General features: G+C 50.2%; 1 protein-coding gene across 6 annotated transcripts in view; it reads right to left on the bottom strand.

Moving 5' to 3' along the window:
* The window catches only part of AFF4 (ALF transcription elongation factor 4), a 55,386-nt gene extending 45,296 nt beyond the window's left edge, over window positions 1–10,090 (bottom strand). For all 6 annotated transcript variants that reach the window (XR_011681713.1, XR_011681714.1, XR_011681715.1 and 3 more), the window contains exon 1: window positions 9,763–10,090. The gene's annotated coding sequence lies outside the window, so the exon portion shown is untranslated. The remainder of the gene's footprint in view (window positions 1–9,762) is intronic.
* Between the last annotated feature and the right edge of the window lie 1,091 nt (window positions 10,091–11,181).

An 11,181-nucleotide genomic window follows, 5' to 3' on the forward strand; every position in this document is an offset into this window, starting at 1 on the left:
CTGCTCAGCAAAGCTGAATTTCAACTTTGCCTTCCCAAGGCTCTGCATTTCTATTTGCTCCATCCTGCAATATCTGCCCTGAGGAGCAGGGGGCTTTCTTAACCAGGCAGTGAAATTCCTTCCCCTGAGCTGCCAGGGTTGAGGTCACCTCACAGCAGTGCAGAGTGAGCTCCAGCCCAGCCATTCACCAGGAGCACTCTTTCCTTTCCCAGTTAAATCTCTTCCCAGCCAACTTCAGCCCAGTTCCACCTCCCACTCCACCAAGGACATCCTCCCCATCTTTTCCACTCTCCATCGCTGGGAGAGTCTTTAATTCCCCCAGTGCAAAGATGGACCATCAAAAATTCAGCATTTTTACATGCAATCCTTTCATGTCCACACAGGCTAACCAAAGCATATTCTAACACAGTTTCCCAACAAATTTCTGCCCTTTAATTGGGCAGAAACTTAATAACCCAATTCCTGTGCCTACATGTTCATCTGCTTAAACTTTGAAGCCAAGACAATTGGCATTTAGATTTTATTAAGCAATAGTTATTCAGACATCTAACATTAATCTGGCTATTATCATTCTGACTTCCTCCCAATAATTTACTTTCATAAAAGACATCATTACATTTGAGTGCTATGAACTCTGTGGCAGTAGGATTAGGAAAGTATTCACTTGACAGAAATTCTCAGATAAATCTGCTCTGTGTAAGATTTGAAACAGCAGACAAGGCTTTAATGAGGTGCCATCTAAACCAGGGATGAAAAGGCAAAAGGGAAAATCACACTCAAGGTTCACATCCTTCTCCCACCTCAACTACAGAAAAAGAAAGGAGAGAAGTTTATCAGAGCCTTTACTCTGGTTTAACTGTCACTTCCTCCAGCCCTGCTGTAAGATCATGTCTGCACTGTCTCACCAGACATTTATCTTGGACTTCCCATCGTGACCAAGGTTCACCCCCTGTGCTGCATCCCCCACTCACCGAACACTGGGGTTGAGATAATAATTCTGTAATGTGCTTGGGAGGGATGGAGGGAAAGCAGGAGGATGCTGGGGAGCAGGGCAGCCAGAATTGAAAACTGCATTGTTCAATGATTTCACTGTCCCCAGAACCCGGGGAAACCACTCAGGGTGAGCCACAGAACAAGTGAGAGGCCTACAGGGAAATCTGTGTCCAGGCTGCTCCCAGCACAAGTGCAGGGGAAGCCCCAAAACCACCAGGGGGGATCCAGGGCAGCAGCAATGGATTTTCTACATGATCACCAATTCATTATTATCAGGAACTTTTCAAAAGTGGTGGCTGGAACCCTCACAGGGCAGTGCTCCCCACTGGCAGCTGCAGCAGTTCTAGGATTGCTTTACAGACTTCACAAAACCCACAATTCTGAGTACCAGAGAAGTGAGAACACAAGTTTTCCCTCCCACTTTGCAGCCCTAACTCGTATTCAAAGGGCTCACCAAACTCAGCATCATTTCCTACTTGTCTAAAATCTGCTGTCAGAATATGACAGCTTTGAGACCTGGGATGCTTCCTGGTACCTCCAAACTTTCTTTTTAAATTTCAACATGCTGAAGATGAGAGCACAGAGTAGTTAAAACTCTGGAAAAACCTAGGGAAGAGGAGCATTTAAGATTTGCAGGCAAAGCAAAAAAATTTGGAAGCGAGAGGAAGGGCCCAGAACTATCTAGAGAGGGAAGCTGAAATGCAGCAGGAAAGCCACAGCTTTGATGTGCTGTGCTTCCAAACAAACACTGCTCAAAACCTTGCAAAGTTTTCACTTTTCATCCTGCCTACTAAATGCCACCTGTACTTTATAATCCCCCTGAGCAGATTCAGAAAAACATTCACATTTCTGCCCCCACTGAGTAACAGGGCATTTAGTGAGGTGTCTTTTACCTCAGGAAAACAGTTGATAAATGTTTATTTAGCTGCACAAACTCTTTTAATATAAATGACATCATATTTTTCCAAAATAATGATGTTTGGGTTTTTTTTCCCCCAAGTTCTTACAACTTTTTGCACTTTTTTTGATATGGCCCTAAACCAAAAGACAATAAACTACAAAACACAGAATTCTACCAGGCCATTTCACTTCCAGCCAGGGAAACTCGGTGAGTTTTGCCACTAGAAAGAGAAATTCAGCTTTTTGTGGCACGAAGTTACAGACAAACACAAGGACATTGCAAAAGCTGAGTCAAAATTCAGTTGGGTTTCAAAACCCTTCATGCAAGAGGCCACAATTCACACCGAGCTGGGTCAGAGCTGGAGCCTGGAAATGTCTCTGGAAGAGCCAAAACTGCCTCAAGTGCCACAGAAATTCCATGGTGGGAGCTGCTGCAGCTCAGCAGGCACCAGGCATTGATGGGCACCCCAGCCAGGGGCTCAATTAATGGAATTCTTCAAAGCACAAGTTCAAAATTAATTTTTTTAAAGGTATGATTCACTATTCATAGCGAGAGTCACACATAATAATTTTTTAAAAATTGAATAATGCATTGAAATAAATTGTATAGCAAGGAATCAGCCCATTAGAGCAGCTAATGAGATCCAAATCTCCTACTCTAAAATAGCAATGAAGATTAAACCACACCCATTTCTGACCATCTTGAGCTTCAAGTCTGTCAGCAAATCATGACTGGACGGATTTAAACATTCCTCTGAATAAATTAAAAAAAAACAAACAAAAACATTTCTGAATGCCAGTTCAGCATGGACCTTGCTTCACGTGGCCAGGAAATAGTGCAACTTTTTCCACTAAAAAAAAAAAGAGAGAAAGCTGAAGAAAAAAAAAACGAAGAAAAACCTGAAGAAAGTATTTTTTTTTTTAGGAGGTTATTAGTGATTAACAAATTTAAGCTGAAGACTACTTGTTACAAGTCTCCTATTAAAACATATTTCTGGTAATTATTGGCTAAGAATGTGTCACAGTGCAAAGTCCTCACTTGTGTTTTTTGCTCATTAAATATAATTAGTGGAGCTCTTTCAGCACGAGCAATTGCTCCAGGAAAAACCTTTTCACCCTTTATCTTTTAAAGGCTGCTTTACACCAAACACCAGTTTCCACCATGGCAAATCAATGCTATAATATGATGCTAATTTATCCTATCAGCATTAGAAGGCTAAATTAAATCTAAATTAATTAATTTTAAAATAAATTAATTAACCAGAAACCCCAAACTTCACCAGGCAATTTAAAGCAATACTCCATGAGGCCACAGTGCCTTTCACCCACAGCCAGGGGGATTCCAGCAGCTCCACGCCAGTGAGAGGCAGAGGGGAGCTGGAAGGCTCAATGGGAAATGTCAAACAAACACAGCACCTCGCTCCAAAATATAAAAACCTCCTCAAAACACACAAACAAACTCTCAGGAAGCTCTGTTCCATAGAGGACAGCTCAGAACAGTAAAAAAAAAAAAAAACAGGAGAAAGGAAAAATATCAGTACATGAATCCATTTAACCTCCTCTTGGCCAGTCTTTGTGCTTCAAGGCCTCTTGAAGTTACAAAAATACAATAATATTAGGAGATTTTTGTAAAATCCAGCATTTTTCACTCAGCAATTTCCATTAGGTTTATTTTATTTATGCCAAAGTACAGGACAACTTGCTGAAGTTACAACATGTTCCTTTAAGTTCTTCAACCTGTTTCCCATATTCAATTCTCTGAAATTTCCATCCTAATGTTTTCAAATCTGGATTTTGACCAAAGAATTTAAAAAATATCTTTAAATAAGGAAATGCTTATGTTAATTGTAATGTAATTGGAAAGTTACATTGGCAGATCTCTCAAATTATTTTTTTTTCCACCGAAACTCTGGTTATTCCTCTGCCCACGAAATGCACGACATCACACAAATCAAATTCCCATTTTGATGTAGCTTTTTTTGGTTTGCTGTTCCCCTTCCCTGTGGGAAAAACAGAATTATAGAATTGTTTAGGCTGGAAAAGCCTTCCAAGCTCCTCAAGTCCAACATTCCCACTGCCCCAAGTGCCACCTGCACATTTGAAGCCAGGCAGGGATGGGCTCCAGCCCTGCCCTGGGCAGCCTGGGGCAGCTGGACTGCCCTTTCCATGGAGGAATTTTCCCAGTTTCCAGCCTGAAGCTCCCCTGGCACAGCTTGAGGCTGTTTTCCCCTGTCCTGTGCCTTTGGGATTTCCTGAACACTTCCTCCTCCCCGAGTTCCTCTGCAGCCCAGGCACACAAAGGGAACTGGGGACTCTGATCTCTTCATCCTCCTCGCTTTAATGATTTGTGCACATCAAAGCCTGATTAAAACCATTTAAGCACTTCCATCACTGAAATCTCTTTAACGTCTTTTGGAAATTAAATTAAATGCAGAAACAAAAAATCTCCATGTGAATGCACAAAGCTGGACAATTATGGTCAGGTTTGAGCTTTTATAGTCAAGCCAGCAGGAATGGGGAAATACATGGGAGTACACAGTTTTGGAAGCCTAATTTATATAAAAATATAGCAGAAAACCAATATATAATCCAATACTCATTTTAAATCAGTACCTTCAACAGGATCACACCAAGGAAAGTGAGCATTAGAAATTTCAAAGGAAAATGAAGTGAAAAATTGAATGACTGTTGAATGGCATGAAATTTCCACAGGAACCAACTGTTGAGGGAAATATCTACTCTGGAACAATTTACCTCTGTGAAATCTTAGAATCCCAGCTAAGGACAAGTGGAAACAGTTTCCTCTGTCTCAGGAGTTTAACTTGTCACTGATCACAAACACTGTTTTCCCAGTGTCTGGTTCTGCAAATTAAACATCCTTTATTTTTCTTCTTAAACTGGAAAATGTCTGTCATTAAAGGGATGTGTGACAGTGAGGCACCAAGGCCTGCCCCCACTTCCAGGAGATGACAAAGTGACACCAACACTTGGCTGCCCTCCCATTTTACCACCAAAGCTCACAGAGTTGGAAAAGCTCGAAGGTTTGGGATCTGCTTTGGTTTGGGACTTTTTCTGACATTCCCAATCCTCAGGAAGCTGCAGGAGGAGCACAACCATCCCAGGGCTCATTTCTGCCCCTCCACGAGGAACCCACTGAGCTGAAAGGCTGAGGGGAGTGTCCAGCCCAAAGGACAAACAGCTTCAAGCTGCTCTGGAAACTGCAAATAATGTGGGAACATGAATCCTTCAGAAAGAAGCACCCTGAAGAGAAGCACAGCACTGTCCTGCCTCTGGTCTCCTACCTCTTCATGCTCCCAGGGCAGTACTGGGAACAGTCAGAAACTCTGTGGGGCTGCAGGGGAGCACCCCTATCCACAGGGAGAGATGTGGAATCATGAAACAGCTTCTCCTGGAGAGCTTGATCACTACAGGATTGCACATTAGTAAAAGTACACTCTATTTGCTTAATTATAAAACATGAAAGCAGCACGTTCAAGTAATTTATCAATAAATGTGACATGAATAAAAACTAAGATGAACTGTAAAAAAAAAAGGCAGTAAAAGGGGGCTCTGAGCTGCCTCATGAGGTGCTGTTTTCCATAAAAAGATGAGCAGGAAGATTTCTCTTAACAAGCGGTTAACAGAAGAAAATTAGTTCAAGACTTCAGGGCAAGAACTTCCTTATTCCAGGTTTGTACAGTATGGAGTACAAGGAGATTTTTCTTCCTGCTGGTACCTGGTGCTACTGGCAGCTCATAACCCAGGTTTTACATTCATCAGCAGGAATTAATGAACCAAGTAAGAACAAGAGACAAGACAACCCAAGGAAAACTCCAAGCACTGGGGAGAAAAGACAGAGTGAGGGAAAGGGGGGTTTGAAACACAGAGCTGAAGAACAACTTAGGAAGCAGTAAAAGGCTGAGAGCCTGGGGAGGTGGCAGACCCCAAAGGACACACGAGTGCACGAGGCCGACGGCTCCAGCTGCAGGAACAGGGAATTCTGGCTGGGCCAGCGCCAGGAGCTGTGCCACACTGAGCTCTGAGCACCAGCTCTGCTCCACAGGGCAAGAGCTCATTCAGCTAGCACCCAGTGCAAGCAGCTCAAGGAGAATGAAGGGGATTCCTGCAGGACAGAGGCTCAGGGAGGGCAGCACTCGGGGCTGGCTGTGCTCAGAGCTCCTCGGTGACAGGAAGGAGCAGGGGCCGTGCTGATTTCCCAAGCAGTGACAGCAGCCCTGTCATTTCACAAGCTGCAGAGCATCTCCTTAGTCATTAGTGACTGCAGAGAAGGAGTCACCACTCTCATCCTGCCACAGAAGAGTAACTGCCACACAAGTTCTTTCATCTTGACTTTTGCAATTCTATGAACTTGATTGCTTATTTTCTTAGTTTAACACAGTTAGCAAGATATTTTACATACATCTAACCCTGCTAACCTAGCTAAATGTAATCTGTTAAAGTTTCTTGACTCGTTTCCAGACACTCCTCCTTCATCCTACAGCTTCTCCATCTCCCCACAGCTCAGGGTGTTCTGTTCCCCCAGTTCAGAGAAGGTGACACCAACCTCAGCTTGGTTTTGGCACATACTCTGAGGTAGACGCTGAAGGTGAAGGAGGACAGGGGGTCTTGGCTGGAAGGGACCTCAAAGCCCACCCAGTGCCACCCCTGCCATGGCAGGGACACCTCCCACTGTCCCAGGCTGCTCCAGCCTGGCCTTGGGCACTGCCAGGGATCCAGGGGCAGCCCCAGCCGCTCTGAGCACCTGTGCCAGGGCCTGCCCACCCTGCCAGGGAAGGATTCCTTCTGTATCTAATCTAAACTGAAGTTTAGGTATCTAGTCTCAAATGTAGTTGTTTCTGAGCTTCTGCTGAAGATAACTGTGACATTGTAGCGAGAGAAAGGAAACAGGGCTGCAGAACAAACCACAGGTGAGTAACAAACTGAAATTATGTGGCCAAGAACAATTACTGCCACAGAAAAGAAGCCTCAGTCACCAAAAACTCCAGACTATTCCTACATCCTCACAGAGGGGGACTCCAAACACGACACTGAACTCCTACTGCTCCCAGCCCAGCACACACATCACTGTGGCCTCTTGGGAGCTGCTCAAGCTCTCTCCATGTGCCCAAATCTGCCCATGGCAGAGGTGCTGCTTTCCTGGCTCAGCTCTCAAGACTCAACCCTCACTATTTCTGCCCTCAACACTGTACATTTCTGATGATCTGGAGCAAAGGGTAAGAGCAGTGATGATGACATAACCCCTAAACTGAGAGGATGAGCAGGAAGGGACGGAGGCATCAGAGCAGTCATGAGCAGCTTTGGCCCCTGTCCCAAGCACTGGAAATGCACTGAGGGACACGATGACAGCAGCTCCACCATCACCTGGTGACAGAGTCCCTGCTGCCAGGCAGAAGGTGCCAAGGGCTGCAGTCTCAGTCAGGAAGGTCACTGTGTATGCCCTTAGTCACATCCGACAGGGAGCACCCACGCTGGAAACCACCGGGGCAGCACCCGCCCGCCAGCAGCCACAGGAGCAAGTGGTGACAAATGCCAGCCTGTCACGGGCCAGCTGCAACCTCAGGACACATTTCTGCTGCAGCTCTTCATCCACCAGGCCCCCAGGAAGCAAACCCCATGGTTTGTGCAGACAGAAATGCGGCATCTTCTTATTAAGAACTGGGTTGTAACCGTGAAAAAGCATCTGCACATTCCAGCTTCCCAAAAAACCATCCTAGAAATCCAAGCCATATTTCACTGGGTTTAATCGTGGTTTATCAAGTGCAGGTCACTAGAACTGGCAAGAATGCTAAACACATAAATATGAGTTATTTTTCTGGGTTGCTGTGTGGCTTCTCACACAAAAACTGACCCAGGGGCTCAGTCTCACTCACTCAATGTCTGAGACAAGGAGAAAAGCCATGAAACAAGAATTGCAGAGATGTTTACAGGAAATATCAGGGACCTGAGACAGCTTTTGAGATCAGAGTTGAAATCCACTCTTTTCCTTCATTGCTGTTAAACTGCACTGGAGTCCTGGAGCACTTTTGGGTGCCACAATATAAAAAAGTTTTCAAAAATACAGCATCCAAAGAAGGGACACAGGGATGGGGAAGGATGTGGAAGGACCACGAAGGAGCTGCTGAGGGCACTGGGACTGTTCTGCTGGAGGAGAGGAGCCTGAGGTCAGAGCTCATTGGGGGCTACAGCTCCAATCTCTGCTCCTGGGACAGGAGCCAGGGAAGGGCTGGGGGTGGGCCAGGGCAGGGTCAGGGGGGATTTTAGGGCAAAGTTCTTCCCCAGAGGGTGCTGGGCACTGCCCAGGCCCCCCAGGGAATGGGACACTGCTCCAGGGATGCCCAGGGTGGGATTTTGGGGCTGGGCAGGGCCAGGAGCTGGGCTGGGTGATCCTGTGGGTCTCTCCCAGCTCAGGATACTCCAGGGTTGTCTCACTCCTGAACAAAGGAGATTCTGCTCTCACACAGAGCTGCAAACACCCCGTGCAGGAGGCAGCAAATGCCAAAAATCAACATTGACACATTAATAAAGCCAAGATATTAATACTGCCAAAAGATAAATTTTCCCTTTTTCTCCTGACCAACGAGACCCACCCCAGTCCCAGTCCAACCACTGAGTAACTCCAGTGTGACACTGGGACTGTCCCACACCTCGAGGCTGGCAGTTTAATCACGTTTTCCTCATTAGAGGAGCCATGAAAGGACCAATCAGGTGCACAACCACTCCTGCAAAGCACTTCACCAGACCCTGTTTTGCAATAACCCCCCAGGCTGCAAATCCCCATCTGCCAGGGACCTGAGAGAAGAATTCAGTAGTTTTAAAGGAATGCCAGGAACTAGAAACACACCTGAGAGATCAGCAGCTGGAAGGGAGCCCAGGTGACAAACAAACACACAGGGCTGAGCAGAACCAGCTCAGGGACACCGAGGAAGGGCCTGATCAGTCCCACAGGGGCCTGACTGCAAACAGGGGGATGTTTAAAACCACCAGTATTGGTGAGGAAATGATCAAACAAGGCTGTGATGGGGTGAGAGATGAGCTGGGGGCACAGCAGGCCCCACACCTGCCCCTCCACGGGCTCCTTTTCCATCGTGCAGCGCCTGCCCGGGCTGTGAGCAGGGTTTGGGCACAAGCACTCAGCTCTGCCCCAAAATGCAGTGAAACACTTGCTGGTGTCCAGAACAGAGCCACAGACACAGCGCTGAACGCACCGGTACCGGGCCACAACCTCAACACCTGCTCGCTTTGTTCTGTTCATCAGAAAAGGGAAAAAAGGGGAAAAGCCAGCGCAGAGTGCAGGACTGCTGAGCGAGGGCTCCTTTACCAAGTCCGGTGGAACCCCACCGGGAGGAGGCTTTACATAACAGCCCCCCCGGCTCCGGGCCGTGTCCGAGCCCCGGCCCTGCCTGCCCTGCCCGGGGCCGGTTCCACCAGCGGGCCCCGCCCGCGCCCCCGAGCCCCGTCCCGGAGCGGCTCCGGCCCTGAACCCGTGCGGAGAGCAAGGGGGAAGGAACAAAGCCCTGACGTCAATTACCGGAACAGGATTAAATCCATCACCGGGGCGGGCAGCGCAGCGGCCCCGCCGGCACCGAGCCCAGCCCGGGTCCGGTGCCGGGAATGCCCCGGCCGTGCCCCCGGGAGGGACCCCCGCCCTCCGCTCGGTGTCACCGCGGGGCGCGACCGGCCAAACCCGCGCTCCCCGGCGAGAGATGCGCGCGTAGCGGTCGATCCCGCCCTGGGGCCCGGCGGTTCCGCCGCGGGGGCGGCCGGGGTGTCCCGGAGTGCCCGGGCCGGGGCGGCGCGGCCCCGGCGCTGCCCCGCTGCCGGCGGGAGGCCCGGCCCGGCCGCGCTCACCTGCGCTGGCCGCTCCGCTAGGCCCGGACCATCTCCTGGCTGCCGCCACCGGCGAACGATAAGGCCCGAGGAGCCGCCGGCGAGTCACGGAGCGCCGGGGGGCGCGGGGCGGGCCCGGCGGGGGGGCGGCTCACAAGCGGGCGGCCGCTCCGTAGGGGTCCCGGCGGTCCATGGCGGGCCGGCGCCGGGCTGGCGGCTCGCAGGGCGCGGGCAGGGCCGCGGCTCGGCCGGGGCTGCGCTGGGCCCGGTCCCGGTGCCGATCCCGATCCCGGCCCGGTCCCGCCTGGCGCTTCCCGGCGGCCCCCGCGCGCCGCCGCCGCCCCGATCACGTGACGCACGGAGAAACCACGTGACCCCGGCGGAGCGCGCGCGTAGGGGGCGTGGCAAGGCCCCGGCCCCGCCTCCCCGCTCGGCGGCGGGAGAGTCACGCGGGGCAGAGCGCGGGGAGCGCCCCCGCGGCCGTGGCGCCCCCTGGCGGCGGCGAGCGGGAACCGGGAGCAGCCCCGGACCGGCCTGGGACCAGCCCGGGGTCAGGGGGGATGCGGGGCAGGAATTGCTGGCTGGCAGGGTGGGCAGGCCCTGGCACAGGGTGCCCAGAGCAGGGATCCCCCTGCATCCCTGGCAGCGCCCAAGGCCAGGCTGGACACTGGGGCTGGGAGCACCTGGGACAGTGTCCCTGCCATGGCAGGGCTGGCACTGGGTGGTGGCACTTTGAGGTCCCTCCAACCCAAACCACGCTGGGACTCTGGGATGCTCTGTGGTGCCAAGGTGTGCAGCACACACGGCTGGTGAACAAGGGAGGCTGCGAGGCCCAGCTCAGGCAGGAGCCATTGTCCCAGGGGCTGGTAAAGGCCCGGCTCACACAAACAGAATTGCACAAGGCAAATCCCTTCACTGGAGAAGCTCCCGTCTGTTAAAGACTCCTCCCTAAGAAAATAAACCAGTGCACTACCCCACAGGGACTGTGCAGTGCACTGGTACCAAAGGCTGTTTCTGGCTGGGTTAGTAAGCCCTGCCTCAGAAATGGGGCTGTCTCCCCCTGCTCCTGCTCCCCTCTGTTTCTCTTTGAGAGGTGAGGGCTCTTCCCGACGCTGTTTTCCTGCCAGGCTGCATCAGCTGCTCCCCTGCAATGAGCAGTGGCAGCTTTGCTCAGCATAGGAGGGATTGAACAGGGCAGGCCCTGGAAGCACTCCCGGCTCACGGGGCTTTTATAAAACTCCTCATCTGCCCACAGAGCAAAGTGAGGCACTGGCAGATGTAGGAAGGCAAGGCTCTGGCCAGGCTGAGGGGTTACTCTGTAAAATAACAACACCTAGAGACAAAGTAACCAGAAAAGGCAAGAAGGAAAAATAAAAACTAATATAAACATTGTATTTGAAACTAAACTTTTTTTTTTTTTTTTTTAAATCTTGATACAGA

Source organism: Agelaius tricolor, unplaced genomic scaffold (genome assembly GCF_023055355.1).
Source record: "Agelaius tricolor isolate 1412-34295 unplaced genomic scaffold, bAgeTri1.0.p SCAF_18, whole genome shotgun sequence".
Lineage (NCBI taxonomy): Eukaryota > Metazoa > Chordata > Aves > Passeriformes > Icteridae > Agelaius > Agelaius tricolor.